The sequence below is a fragment of the Mchenga conophoros genome, linkage group LG3 (assembly GCF_057382185.1).
Source record: "Mchenga conophoros isolate Kocher_MC1m ecotype Shallow Benthic linkage group LG3, M_conophoros_male_GT1.1, whole genome shotgun sequence".
Taxonomy (NCBI): domain Eukaryota; kingdom Metazoa; phylum Chordata; class Actinopteri; order Cichliformes; family Cichlidae; genus Mchenga; species Mchenga conophoros.
Window position 1 is genome coordinate 82339852 of NC_140528.1, and position 12768 is coordinate 82352619.

Below are 12768 nucleotides of genomic sequence, written 5' to 3' on the forward strand. Positions count from 1 at the left end.
CCACACCAGGGCCTGTGGCACTGGCTGAGGCCACTTACACCACACCAGGGCCTGTGGCTGCTGGCTGAGGCCACTTACACCACACAAGGGCTTGTGGCTGCTGGCTGAGGCCACCTACACCACACCAGGGCCTGTGGGTTTCGGCTGTGGCGACTTACACCAAACCAGGGCCTGTGGCTGCTGGCTGAGGCCACTTACACCACACCAGGGCCTGTGGCTCTTGCTCAGGCCACTCACATCACACCAGGCCCTGCGCTTCTGGCCGAGGCCATCTTCACCAAACCAGGCCCTGTGCTGCTAGCTGTGGCCATGTACAACACACCAGGCCCTGTGCTGGTTCCTGAGGCCATCTTCAACAATCCAGGGCCTGTGCTGTTGGATAAATGCTAAACTGAGCCTTTGGGTTAGGGTATTATGCAAACATGAAGGTAGGGTTATAGGATTGTCTTCGTAACTTCAGGTACTTGCCACCTAATCACCTGAATCCATAAATTGAGACATTGTGCTGGGGCCAGCAGCTTACGGCCATACCACCCTGAGCACGCCCGACCTCGTCTGATCTCGGAAGCTGAGCAGGGCTGTGCTTGGTTAGTACTTGGATGGGAGACTGCCTGGGAATACCTAGTGCTGTAAGCCTTTCATTTTCATGTCATTGAACCGCTTTTGATCCAGAGAAGGGGTGTATTAAAAGACCAAAAGCAGCTGCCCATTAATGAGGGCACATTAACGACATTGCTTTTGGCTGTTTTCCAATGTCTTGTGCTGCTAGCTGATGCCACCTACACCACACCAGGGCCTGAGTGAACGGCTGGGGCCACTTACACCACATAAGGGCCTGTGGCTCTGGCTGAGGCCACTTACACCACACCAGGGCCTGTGGCTGCTGGCTGAGGCCACTTACACCACACCAGGGCCTGTGGCTGCTGGCTGAGGCCACTTACACCACACCAGGGCCTTAGTTGCTATTGAGGCCAATTACACCACACCATGGTCTGTGGCTCTTGCTCAGGCCACTTACACCACACCAGGGCCTGTGGCACTGGCTGAGGCCACTTACACCACACCAGGGCCTGTGGCTGCTGGCTGAGGCCACTTACACCACACAAGGGCTTGTGGCTGCTGGCTGAGGCCACCTACACCACACCAGGGCCTGTGGCTGCTGGCTGAGGCCACCTACACCACACCAGGGCCTGTGGCTCTTGCTCAGGCCACTTACACCACACCAGGGCCTGTGGCTCTTGCTCAGGCCACTTACACCACACCAGGGCCTGTGGCTGCTGGCTGAGGCCACCTACACCACACCAGGGCCTGTGGCTGCTGGCTGAGGCGACTTACACCACACCAGGGCCCTTTTACTGCTGGCTGAGGCCACTTACACCACACCAGTGCCTGTGGCTTCTGTCTGAGGCGACTTACACCACACCAGGGCCTGTGGCTGCTGGCTGAGGCCAATTACACCACACCAGGGTCTGTGGCTCTTGCTCAGGCCACTTACACCACACCAGGGCCTGTGGCACTGGCTGAGGCCACTTACACCACACCAGGGCCTGTGGCTGCTGGCTGAGGCCACTTACACCACACCAGGGCCTGTGGCTGCTGGCTGAGGCCACCTACACCACACCAGGGCCTGTGGCTGCTGGCTGAGGCGACTTACACCACACCAGGGCCCTTTTGCTGCTGGCTGAGGCCACTTACACCACACCAGTGCCTGTGGCTTCTGGCTGAGGCGACTTACACCACACCAGGGCCTGTGGCTGCTGGCTGATGCCACCTACACCACACCAGGGCCTGAGTGACCGGCTGGGGCCACTTACACCACATCAGGGCCTGTGGCTGCTGGCTGAGGCCAGTTACACCACACCAGAGCCTGTGGCTGCTGGCTGAAGCCACTTACACCACACCAGGGCCTTAGTTGCTATTGAGGCCACTTACACCACACCAGGGCCTGTGGCTGCTGGCTGAGGCCACCTACACCACACCAGGGCCCTTTTGCTGCTGGCTGAGGCCACTTACACCACACCAGTGCCTGTGGCTTCTGGCTGAGGCCACTTACACCACACCAGGGCCTGTGGCTGCTGGCTGAGGCCACTTACACCACACCAGGGCCTGTGGCTCTTGCTCAGGCCACTCACATCACACCAGGCCCTGCGCTTCTGGCCGAGGCCATCTTCACCAAACCAGGCCCTGTGGTTCTTGCTCAGGCCACTTACACCACACCAGGGCCTTATTTGCTATTGAGGCCACTTACACCACACCAGGGCCTGTGGCACTTGCTCAGGCCACTTACACCACACCAGGGCCTGTGGCACTTGCTCAGGCCACTTACACCACACCAGGGCCTGTGGCTGCTGGCTGAGGCCACTTACACCACAACAGGGCCTGTGGCTCTTGCTCAGGCCACTCATATCACACCAGGCCCTGTGCTTCTGGCTGAGGCCACTTAGACCACACCAGGGCCTGTGGCTGCTGGCTGAGGCCACTTACACCACACCAGGGCCTGTGGCTGCTGGCTGAGGCCATCTACACCACACCAGGGCCTGTGGCTGCTGGCTGAGGCGACTTACACCACACCAGGGCCCTTTTGCTGCTGGCTGAGGCCACTTACACCACACCAGTGCCTGTGGCTTCTGGCTGAGGCGACTTACACCACACAAGGGCCTGAGGGACCGGCTGGGGCCACTTACACCACATCAGGGCCTGTGGCTCTGGCTGAGGCCACTTTCACCACACCAGGGCCTGTGGCTGCTGGCTGAGGCCACCTACACCACACCAGGGCATTAGTTGCTATTGAGGCCAATTACACCACACCAGGGTCTGTGGCTCTTGCTCAGGCCACTTACACCACACCAGGGCCTGTGGCTCTTGCTCAGGCCACTTACACCACACCAGGGCCTGTGGCTGCTGGCTGAGGCCACCTACACCACACCAGGGCATTAGTTGCTATTGAGGCCAATTACACCACACCAGGGTCTGTGGCTCTTGCTCAGGCCACTTACACCACACCAGGGCCTGTGGCTCTTGCTCAGGCCACTTACACCACACCAGGGCCTGTGGCTGCTGGCTGAGGCCACCTACACCACACCAGGGCCTGTGGCTGCTGGCTGAGGCGACTTACACCACACCAGGGCCCTTTTGCTGCTGGCTGAGGCCACTTACACCACACCAGTGCCTGTGGCTTCTGTCTGAGGCGACTTACACCACACCAGGGCCTGTGGCTGCTGGCTGAGGCCAATTACACCACACCAGGGTCTGTGGCTCTTGCTCAGGCCACTTACACCACACCAGGGCCTGTGGCACTGGCTGAGGCCACTTACACCACACCAGGGCCTGTGGCTGCTGGCTGAGGCCACTTACACCACACCAGGGCCTGTGGCTGCTGGCTGAGGCCACTTACACCACACCAGGGCCTGTGGCTGCTGGCTGAGGCCACCTACACCACACCAGGGCCTGTGGCTGCTGGCTGAGGCCACTTACACCACACCAGGGCCCTTTTGCTGCTGGCTGAGGCGACTTACACCACACCAGGGCCTGTGGCTGCTGGCTGATGCCACCTACACCACACCAGGGCCTGAGTGACCGGCTGGGGCCACTTACACCACATCAGGGCCTGTGGCTGCTGGCTGAGGCCAGTTACACCACACCAGAGCCTGTGGCTGCTGGCTGAAGCCACTTACACCACACCAGGGCCTTAGTTGCTATTGAGGCCACTTACACCACACCAGGGCCTGTGGCTGCTGGCTGAGGCCACCTACACCACACCAGGGCCCTTTTGCTGCTGGCTGAGGCCACTTACACCACACCAGTGCCTGTGGCTTCTGGCTGAGGCCACTTACACCACACCAGGGCCTGTGGCTGCTGGCTGAGGCCACTTACACCACACCAGGGCCTGTGGCTCTTGCTCAGGCCACTCACATCACACCAGGCCCTGCGCTTCTGGCCGAGGCCATCTTCACCAAACCAGGCCCTGTGGTTCTTGCTCAGGCCACTTACACCACACCAGGGCCTTATTTGCTATTGAGGCCACTTACACCACACCAGGGCCTGTGGCACTTGCTCAGGCCACTTACACCACACCAGGGCCTGTGGCACTTGCTCAGGCCACTTACACCACACCAGGGCCTGTGGCTGCTGGCTGAGGCCACTTACACCACACCAGGGCCTGTGGCTCTTGCTCAGGCCACTTACACCACACCAGGGCCTGTGGCTGCTGGCTGAGGCCACTTACACCACACCAGGGCCTGTGGCTGCTGGCTGAGGCCACCTACACCACACCAGGGCCTGTGGCTGCTGGCTGAGGCCACCTACACCACACCAGGGCCTGTGGCTGCTGGCTGAGGCCACTTACACCACACCAGTGCCTGTGGCTTCTGGCTGAGGCGACTTACACCACACCAGGGCCTGTGGCTGCTGGCTGAGGCCACTTACACCACACCAAGGCCTGTGGCTCTTGCTCAGGCCACTCACATCACACCAGGCCCTGCGCTTCTGGCCGAGGCCATCTTCACCAAACCAGGCCCTGTGCTCCTTGCTGTGGCCATGTACAACACACCAGGCCCTGTGCTGGTTCCTGAGGCCATCTTCAACAATCCAGGGCCTGTGCTGTTGGATAAATGCCAAACTGAGCCTTTGGGTTAGGGTATTATGCAAACATGCAGGTATGGTTATAGCATTGTCTTCGTAACTTCAGGTACTTGCCACCTAATCACTTGAATCCATAAATTGAGACATTGTGCTGGAGCCAGCAGCTTACGGCCATACCACCCTGAGCACGCCCGACCTCGTCTGATCTCGGAAGCTAAGCAGGGCTGGGCTTGGTTAGTACTTGGATGGGAGACTGCCTGGGAATACCTGGTGCTGTAAGCCTTTGATTTTCATGTCATTGAACCGCTTTTGATCCAGAGAAGGGGTGTATTAAAAGACCAAAAGCAGCTGCCCATTAATGAGGGCACATTAACGACACTGCTTTTGGCTCTTTTCCAATGTCTTGTGCTGCTAGCTGATGCAACCTACACCACACAAGGGCCTGAGTGACCGGCTGGGGCCACTTACACCACATCAGGGCCTGTGGCTGCTGGCTGAGGCCACCTACACCACACCAGGGCATTAGTTGCTATTGAGGCCAATTACACCACACCAGGGTCTGTGGCTCTTGCTCAGGCCACTTACACCACACCAGGGCCTGTGGCTCTTGCTCAGGCCACTTACACCACACCAGGGCCTGTGGCTGCTGGCTGAGGCCACCTACACCACACCAGGGCATTAGTTGCTATTGAGGCCAATTACACCACACCAGGGTCTGTGGCTCTTGCTCAGGCCACTTACACCACACCAGGGCCTGTGGCTCTTGCTCAGGCCACTTACACCACACCAGGGCCTGTGGCTGCTGGCTGAGGCCACCTACACCACACCAGGGCATTAGTTGCTATTGAGGCCAATTACACCACACCAGGGTCTGTGGCTCTTGCTCAGGCCACTTACACCACACCAGGGCCTGTGGCTCTTGCTCAGGCCACTTACACCACACCAGGGCCTGTGGCACTGGCTGAGGCCACTTACACCACACCAGGGCCTGTGGCTGCTGGCTGAGGCCACTTACACCACACCAGGGCCTGTGGCTGCTGGCTGAGGCCACTTACACCACACCAGGGCCTGTGGCTCTTGCTCAGGCCACTTACACCACACCAGGGCCTGTGGCACTGGCTGAGGCCACTTACACCACACCAGGGCCTGTGGCTGCTGGCTGAGGCCACTTACACCACACCAGGGCCTGTGGCTGCTGGCTGAGGCCACTTACACCACACCAGGGCCTGTGGCTCTTGCTCAGGCCACTTACACCACACCAGGGCCTGTGGCTGCTGGCTTAGGCCACCTACACCACACGAGGGCCTTAGTTGCTATTGAGGCCAATTACACCACACAAGGGCCTGTGGCTGCTGGCTGAGGCCACCTACACCACACCAGGGCCTGTGGCTGCTGGCTGAGGCCACTTACACCACACCAGGGCCCTTTTGCTGCTGGCTGAGGCCACTTACACCACACCAGTGCCTGTGGCTTCTGGCTGAGGCGACTTACACCACACCAGGGCCTGTGGCTGCTGGCTGAGGCCACTTACACCACACCAGGGCCTGTGGCTGCTGGCTGAGGCCACCTACACCACACCAGGGCATTAGTTGCTATTGAGGCCAATTACACCACACCAGGGTCTGTGGCTCTTGCTCAGGCCACTTACACCACACCAGGGCCTGTGGCTCTTGCTCAGGCCACTTACACCACACCAGGGCCTGTGGCTGCTGGCTGAGGCCACTTACACCACACCAGGGCCTGTGGCTGCTGGCTGAGGCCACCTACACCACACCAGGCCCTGTGGCGGCTGGCTGAGGCCACCTACACCACACCAGGGCCTGTGGCTGCTGGCTGAGGCCACTTACACCACACCAGTGCCTGTGGCTTCTGGCTGAGGCGACTTACACCACACCAGGGCCTGTGGCTGCTGGCTGAGGCCACTTACACCACACCAAGGCCTGTGGCTCTTGCTCAGGCCACTCACATCACACCAGGCCCTGCGCTTCTGGCCGAGGCCATCTTCACCAAACCAGGCCCTGTGCTCCTTGCTGTGGCCATGTACAACACACCAGGCCCTGTGCTGGTTCCTGAGGCCATCTTCAACAATCCAGGGCCTGTGCTGTTGGATAAATGCCAAACTGAGCCTTTGGGTTAGGGTATTATGCAAACATGCAGGTATGGTTATAGCATTGTCTTCGTAACTTCAGGTACTTGCCACCTAATCACTTGAATCCATAAATTGAGACATTGTGCTGGAGCCAGCAGCTTACGGCCATACCACCCTGAGCACGCCCGACCTCGTCTGATCTCGGAAGCTAAGCAGGGCTGGGCTTGGTTAGTACTTGGATGGGAGACTGCCTGGGAATACCTGGTGCTGTAAGCCTTTCATTTTCATGTCATTGAACCGCTTTTGATCCAGAGAAGGGGTGTATTAAAAGACCAAAAGCAGCTGCCCATTAATGAGGGCACATTAACGACATTGCTTTTGGCTCTTTTCCAATGTCTTGTGCTGCTAGCTGATGCAACCTACACCACACAAGGGCCTGAGGGACCGGCTGGGGCCACTTACACCACATCAGGGCCTGTGGCTCTGGCTGAGGCCACTTTCACCACACCAGGGCCTGTGGCTGCTGGCTGAGGCAACCTGCACCACACCAGGGCATTAGTTGCTATTGAGGCCAATTACACCACACCAGGGTCTGTGGCTCTTGCTCAGGCCACTTACACCACACCAGGGCCTGTGGCTCTTGCTCAGGCCACTTACACCACACCAGGGCCTGTGGCTGCTGGCTGAGGCCACCTACACCACACCAGGGCATTAGTTGCTATTGAGGCCAATTACACCACACCAGGGTCTGTGGCTCTTGCTCAGGCCACTTACACCACACCAGGGCCTGTGGCTCTTGCTCAGGCCACTTACACCACACCAGGGCCTGTGGCTGCTGGCTGAGGCCACCTACACCACACCAGGGCCTGTGGCTGCTGGCTGAGGCGACTTACACCACACCAGGGCCCTTTTGCTGCTGGCTGAGGCCACTTACACCACACCAGTGCCTGTGGCTTCTGTCTGAGGCGACTTACACCACACCAGGGCCTGTGGCTGCTGGCTGAGGCCAATTACACCACACCAGGGTCTGTGGCTCTTGCTCAGGCCACTTACACCACACCAGGGCCTGTGGCACTGGCTGAGGCCACTTACACCACACCAGGGCCTGTGGCTGCTGGCTGAGGCCACTTACACCACACCAGGGCCTGTGGCTGCTGGCTGAGACCACTTACACCACACCAGGGCCTGTGGCTGCTGGCTGAGGCCACCTACACCACACCAGGGCCTGTGGCTGCTGGCTGAGGCGACTTACACCACACCAGGGCCCTTTTGCTGCTGGCTGAGGCCACTTACACCACACCAGTGCCTGTGGCTTCTGGCTGAGGCGACTTACACCACACCAGGGCCTGTGGCTGCTGGCTGATGCCACCTACACCACACCAGGGCCTGAGTGACCGGCTGGGGCCACTTACACCACATCAGGGCCTGTGGCTGCTGGCTGAGGCCAGTTACACCACACCAGAGCCTGTGGCTGCTGGCTGAAGCCACTTACACCACACCAGGGCCTTAGTTGCTATTGAGGCCACTTACACCACACCAGGGCCTGTGGCTGCTGGCTGAGGCCACCTACACCACACCAGGGCCCTTTTGCTGCTGGCTGAGGCCACTTACACCACACCAGTGCCTGTGGTTTCTGGCTGAGGCCACTTACACCACACCAGGGCCTGTGGCTGCTGGCTGAGGCCACTTACACCACACCAGGGCCTGTGGCTCTTGCTCAGGCCACTGACATCACACCAGGCCCTGCGCTTCTGGCCGAGGCCATCTTCACCAAACCAGGCCCTGTGGTTCTTGCTCAGGCCACTTACACCACACCAGGGCCTTATTTGCTATTGAGGCCACTTACACCACACCAGGGCCTGTGGCACTTGCTCAGGCCACTTACACCACACCAGGGCCTGTGGCACTTGCTCAGGCCACTTACACCACACCAGGGCCTGTGGCTGCTGGCTGAGGCCACTTACACCACACCAGGGTCTGTGGCTCTTGCTCAGGCCAATTACACCACACCAGGGCCTGTGGCTGCTGGCTGAGGCCACTTACACCACACCAGGGCCTGTGGCTGCTGGCTGAGGCCATCTACACCACACCAGGGCCTGTGGCTGCTGGCTGAGGCCACTTACACCACACCAGGGCCCTTTTGCTGCTGGCTGAGGCCACTTACACCACACCAGTGCCTGTGGCTTCTGGCTGAGGCGACTTACACCACACCAGGGCCTGTGGCTCTTGCTCAGGCCACTCACATCACACCAGGCCCTGTGGCTCTGGCCGAGGCCATCTTCACCAAACCAGGCCCTGTGGCTCTTGCTCAGGCCACTTACACCACACCAGGGCCTGTGGCTCTGGCTTAGGCCACTTACACCACACCAGGGCCTGTGGCTGCTGGCTGAGGCCACCTACACCACACCAGGGCCTTAGTTGCTATTGAGGCCAATTACACCACACCAGGGTCTGTGGCTCTTGCTCAGGCCACTTACACCACACCAGGGCCTGTGGCACTGGCTGAGGCCACTTACACCACACCAGGGCCTGTGGCACTGGCTGAGGCCACTTACACCACACCAGGGCCTGTGGCACTGGCTGAGGCCACTTACACCACACCAGGGCCTGTGGCTGCTGGCTTAGGCCACCTACACCACACCAGGGCCTTAGTTGCTATTGAGGCCAATTACACCACACAAGGGCCTGTGGCTGCTGGCTGAGGCCACCTACACCACACCAGGGCCTTAGTTGCTATTGAGGCCACTTACACCACACCAGGGCCTGTGGCTGCTGGCTGAGGCCACCTACACCACACCAGGGCCCTTTTGCTGCTGGCTGAGGCCACTTACACCACACCAGTGCCTGTGGCTTCTGGCTGAGGCCACTTACACCACACCAGGGCCTGTGGCTGCTGGCTGAGGCCACTTACACCACACCAGGGCCTGTGGCTCTTGCTCAGGCCACTCACATCACACCAGGCCCTGCGCTTCTGGCCGAGGCCATCTTCACCAAACCAGGCCCTGTGGTTCTTGCTCAGGCCACTTACACCACACCAGGGCCTTATTTGCTATTGAGGCCACTTACACCACACCAGGGTCTGTGGCACTTGCTCAGGCCACTTACACCACACCAGGGCCTGTGGCACTTGCTCAGGCCACTTACACCACACCAGGGCCTGTGGCTGCTGGCTGAGGCCACTTACACCACACCAGGGCTTGTGGCTCTTGCTCAGGCCACTTACACCACACCAGGGCCTGTGGCACTGGCTGAGGCCACTTAGACCACACCAGGGCCTGTGGCTGCTGGCAGAGGCCACTCACACCACACCAGGGCCTGTGGCTGCTAGCTGAGGCCACTTACACCAAACCAGGGCCTGTGGCTGCTTGCTGAGGCCATCTTCACCAAACCAGGCCCTGTGCTGCTTGCTGTGGCCATGTAAAACACACCAGGTCCTGTGCTGGTTCTTGAGGCCATCTTCAACAATCCAGGGCCTGTGCTGTTGGATAAATGCCAAACTGAGCCTTTTGGTTAGGGTATTATGCAAACATGCAGGTATGGTTATAGGATTGTCTTCGTAACTTCAGGTACTTGCCACCTAATCACTTGAATCCATAAATTGAGACATTGTGCTGGGGCCAGCAGCTTACGGCCATACCACCCTGAGCACGCCTGACCTCGTCTGATCTCGGAAGCTAAGCAGGGCTGGGCTTGGTTAGTACTTGGATGGGAGACTGCCTGGGAATACCTGGTGCTGTAAGCCTTTCATTTTCATGTCATTGAACCGCTTTTGATCCAGAGAAGGGGTGTATTAAAAGACCAGAAGCAGCTCCCCATTAATGAGGGCACATTAACGACATTGCTTTTGGCTGTTTTCCAATGTCTTGTGCTGCTAGCTGATGCCACCTACACCACACCAGGGTCTGAGTGACCGGCTGGGGCCACTTACACCACACCAGGGCCTGTGGCTCCTGGCTGAGGCCACCTACACCACACCGGGGCCTTAGTTGCTATTGAGGCCAATTACACCACACCAGGGTATGTGGCTCTTGCTCAGGCCACTTACACCACACCAGGGCCTTAGTTGCTATTGAGGCCACTTACACCACACCAGGGCCTGTGGCTGCTGGCTGAGGCCACCTACACCACACCAGGGCCTTAGTTGCTATTGAGGCCAATTACACCACACCAGGGTATGTGGCTCTTGCTCAGGCCACTCACATCACACCAGGCCCTGCTCTTCTGGCCGAGGCCATCTTCACCAAACCAGGCCCTGTGCTGCTAGCTGTGGCCATGTACAACACACCAGGCCCTGTGCTGGTTCCTGAGGCCATCTTCAACAATCCAGGGCCTGTGCTGTTGGATAAATGCTAAACTGAGCCTTTGGGTTAGGGTATTATGCAAACATGCAGGTATGGTTATAGGATTGTCTTCGTAACTTCAGGTACTTGCCACCTAATCACTTGAATCCATAAATTGAGTCATTGTGCTGGGGCCAGCAGCTTATGGCCATACCACCCTGAGCACGCCCGACCTCGTCTGATCTCGGAAGCTAAGCAGGGCTGGGCTTGGTTAGTACTTGGATGGGAGACTGCCTGGGAATACCTGGTGCTGTAAGCCTTTCATTTTCATGTCATTGAACCGCTTTTGATCCAGAGAAGGGGTGTATTAAAAGACCAAAAGCAGCTGCCCATTAATGAGGGCACATTAACGACACTGCTTTTGGCTCTTTTCCAATGTCTTGTGCTGCTAGCTGATGCAACCTACACCACACAAGGGCCTGAGTGACCGGCTGGGGCCACTTACACCACATCAGGGCCTGTGGCTGCTGGCTGAGGCCACCTACACCACACCAGGGCATTAGTTGCTATTGAGGCCAATTACACCACACCAGGGTCTGTGGCTCTTGCTCAGGCCACTTACACCACACCAGGGCCTGTGGCTCTTGCTCAGGCCACTTACACCACACCAGGGCCTGTGGCTGCTGGCTGAGGCCACCTACACCACACCAGGGCATTAGTTGCTATTGAGGCCAATTACACCACACCAGGGTCTGTGGCTCTTGCTCAGGCCACTTACACCACACCAGGGCCTGTGGCTCTTGCTCAGGCCACTTACACCACACCAGGGCCTGTGGCACTGGCTGAGGCCACTTACACCACACCAGGGCCTGTGGCTGCTGGCTGAGGCCACTTACACCACACCAGGGCCTGTGGCTGCTGGCTGAGGCCACTTACACCACACCAGGGCCTGTGGCTCTTGCTCAGGCCACTTACACCACACCAGGGCCTGTGGCACTGGCTGAGGCCACTTACACCACACCAGGGCCTGTGGCTGCTGGCTTAGGCCACCTACACCACACCAGGGCCTTAGTTGCTATTGAGGCCAATTACACCACACAAGGGCCTGTGGCTGCTGGCTGAGGCCACCTACACCACACCAGGGCCTGTGGCTGCTGGCTGAGGCCACTTACACCACACCAGGGCCCTTTTGCTGCTGGCTGAGGCCACTTACACCACACCAGTGCCTGTGGCTTCTGGCTGAGGCGACTTACACCACACCAGGGCCTGTGGCTGCTGGCTGAGGCCACTTACACCACACCAGGGCCTGTGGCTGCTGGCTGAGGCCACTTACACCACACCAGGGCCTGTGGCTGCTGGCTGAGGCCACCTACACCACACCAGGGCATTAGTTGCTATTGAGGCCAATTACACCACACCAGGGTCTGTGGCTCTTGCTCAGGCCACTTACACCACACCAGGGCCTGTGGCTCTTGCTCAGGCCACTTACACCACACCAGGGCCTGTGGCTGCTGGCTGAGGCCACTTACACCACACCAGGGCCTGTGGCTGCTGGCTGAGGCCACCTACACCACACCAGGCCCTGTTGCGGCTGGCTGAGGCCACCTACACCACACCAGGGCCTGTGGCTGCTGGCTGAGGCCACTTACACCACACCAGTGCCTGTGGCTTCTGGCTGAGGCGACTTACACCACACCAGGGCCTGTGGCTGCTGGCTGAGGCCACTTACACCACACCAAGGCCTGTGGCTCTTGCTCAGGCCACTCACATCACACCAGGCCCTGCGCTTCTGGCCGAGGCCATCTTCACCAAACCAGG

General features: G+C 59.2%; 4 non-coding genes and 1 pseudogene across 4 annotated transcripts; all 5 read left to right on the top strand.

Annotated features, from left to right (window-relative positions):
• Window positions 1-517: 517 nt before the first annotated feature.
• On the top strand, window positions 518-636 carry LOC146581036 (5S ribosomal RNA; annotated as a pseudogene).
• Window positions 637-4744: 4108 nt separating this feature from the next.
• On the top strand, window positions 4745-4863 carry LOC146581037 (5S ribosomal RNA). Its single transcript, XR_014891817.1, has one exon. It is a non-coding gene; the product is annotated as a 5S ribosomal RNA (ribosomal RNA).
• Window positions 4864-6827: 1964 nt separating this feature from the next.
• Window positions 6828-6946, top strand: LOC146581038 (5S ribosomal RNA). The gene has a single exon (XR_014891818.1). It is a non-coding gene; the product is annotated as a 5S ribosomal RNA (ribosomal RNA).
• A 3347-nt stretch (window positions 6947-10293) lies between these two features.
• Window positions 10294-10412, top strand: LOC146581039 (5S ribosomal RNA). The gene has a single exon (XR_014891993.1). It is a non-coding gene; the product is annotated as a 5S ribosomal RNA (ribosomal RNA).
• A 738-nt stretch (window positions 10413-11150) lies between these two features.
• On the top strand, window positions 11151-11269 carry LOC146581040 (5S ribosomal RNA). Its single transcript, XR_014891932.1, has one exon. It is a non-coding gene; the product is annotated as a 5S ribosomal RNA (ribosomal RNA).
• Window positions 11270-12768: the final 1499 nt, after the last annotated feature.